Here is a 2,558-nt window from a genome sequence, read left to right on the forward strand (position 1 = left end):
GGTTTTAGAAAATCTGGTAAAAGGTACAAATGTTGGTTTCCAAAAGTACTTGGAACACACATTGCTGGTTGTGTGGTAAATGCAGTTATTTTGAAATCAAGCTGGGATGAAAAACTTCAAGTAGAAGCTATCAACGTTAACTCTGGGATCATTAAATTACATGTCAATTAATACTAAGGGAACAGAAGCTTTCTTTTAATGAACGTTCTAAATCAGATTAAGACAAGTTACAATTCATAAACGTGTCACTTGCAGTATTGTTTAGTTCAGTTTACTGGAAATGCCTTCTTCCATTTGTGTAATATCGCTAAAATTAGAAATATCTTATCTAAAAATGATCCATGCATTTGTCACAACTAGACTGGACTATTGCAATGGTTTATTGTCTGGGTGTACAAATACTTATTTAAAAAGTCTTCAATTGATCCAAAATGCTGCTGCCAGAGTCTTAACTGGAGTTAGTGGGAGAGATCATATCTCTCCAGTTTTAGTTTCTCTCCTTTGGTTCCCTGTCAAGTTCAGAAATGAATTCAAAATCTTACTTCTAACCTACAAAGCTCTCAACAACCTAGCTCCATCTTATATTTGAGATCGTATTGTTCCATATTTTCCTAACTGCAGGCTTACTCACGGTTCCTACAGTTTCCAAAAGCAGAATGGGAGGAAGATCTTGCAATTATCAGGCTCCTCTCTTGTGGAACCAACTTCCAGTTTGTCCGTAAGGTTGACACATTGTCCAGTTTTAAGACTGGGCTTAAAATTCAACAATTTTCATTCGGGTCATCTGGACAGATGATCTGACTGAAAATTGTTGGATTGTATACTTGGATTATTGAGCATGGACTTTGTTGGTTTTGAACCAGTTTGAAATGACTGGGCTTAAGACTTTCCTTTTTGAAAATCCTATAGTTAGGATTAGCTTGATATGTCGTCATAGGATTAGACTACTGGAGGATAAACTGACCTCATTTCCTTAAATGAATTGTTAAAATTGAATAAAAGAAGGTTAAATCGTATGTTTCAGTTAAACAGAACAGTTTGGAAACCCTGCTGCTTTGCAGCTGCGTTTCCATGCATCCACTGACTTGGACTGATAAAAAAGTGAGAACTACAGTATGTGTCTGTTTTAATATTTGTGTGTAGAGCAAGAGGAGACTGGTGAACTACAAACACTGTTGGGGTGGCATTTTAATGAGTCAGTTCATAATAAAATAACAAGAATGCAAATTAGGGCTAATTTTTTCAAAGCAGAACCAACAAATCTGTGATTATTTTTGACAGACTCAACTTGAAAACACCCAGAGCCATTTCAGATTGTTTTTCTGGTTTTACATTTCACCAGTTGTGTCTAATTTCAAATCTCAGGTTATAGGCCTTACGGCAGAGCAGCTGCTTCTTAACACAATATACTCCCTAAAGGAGCTTGCTAAAATGCTAAAAATCTGAGTTTGAACCGATTATAAGACACAACATGAATAATTTTGTCAATTATCTCTGAGGGAAGGAGTAATAAAAGGTGGAATTCTTTTATACTTGTCAAAGTGTTGGATGAATTGGTTTTAATATTTAATTTGGGTTTAGGCAATTTTGACATTTTTATAGTGTAATACGGTGTTTCAATTCAGGGAACCTCTGAATCCAAACCAGTTTGAACGCATTTGAATGAACTGAATCTGAATTAATGGCAATATTATGTTTAAAATGACCACGATGGTGTTGTGGATGTTTTGGGGGGCTGTGAAAGAAATAATCTACTTATTGATCTGCTTCAATATTACTTTTCAATATTAAAAACATTATAATCCTTTTACTTTAATATTATTGTGAATGATACTATAATTTTGAAAATGTATATTATTTTAAATTTTTAAAAAGTTATTTGTTATAATGCTTTGGTATCACTGTTTGTGACATGACGGAGCGTGTGGACAGCTGGGTAGAAACGCTTACATTTTCAAGATCACCTCTTCAAACAAATTAAATGTTTTCAGTTGGGGGTTTATTTTTTTTTTGTTTATTTTAAAACCAATTAACAATCTTCTTGTGTTTACGTTTGTTTAAATTGTCTTTACTTTTTTATTCATATACTTTTCAACTTACATGTAGACAACAATAAATGTCTAATGAGACCCATTCACTGTTACACAATAAACCTGATTTCAATGTGGAACAGTTTCTCTGACAACAGCCACAGGTGTATTTAACAATTGCAGGCCAGTTGGCAACTCATAGGTGACCTGAGGGAGGCTGTCGTTCTGTTTTCTCTGAAACCACAAATGAGAAAGCACTCTTTCTCGTAATTTTATTCATTTATAACAAAAAGTCACTCTGCATTTTATGTTCAAAATTAAGGAACAAGATGCCCCAAAGATCTATGCAGCTCTCACTTTATAATATAAAAAAATCTATTAAACTAAAAAAAAATCACAAACTGTTAAGTGTGTGTGCTTTGCTGGTTGATAAATGTATAAAGGAGGTTCAGTTTTGTACACGTCAGGCGTGATTCCAACAGCTTGTGTGCACTGATAATGCATCTCCACCTGGTCACCCTATTTTAA

The sequence above is a fragment of the Nematolebias whitei genome, chromosome 17 (assembly GCF_014905685.2).
Source record: "Nematolebias whitei isolate Nwh7 chromosome 17, NemWhi1, whole genome shotgun sequence".
NCBI lineage: Eukaryota > Metazoa > Chordata > Actinopteri > Cyprinodontiformes > Rivulidae > Nematolebias > Nematolebias whitei.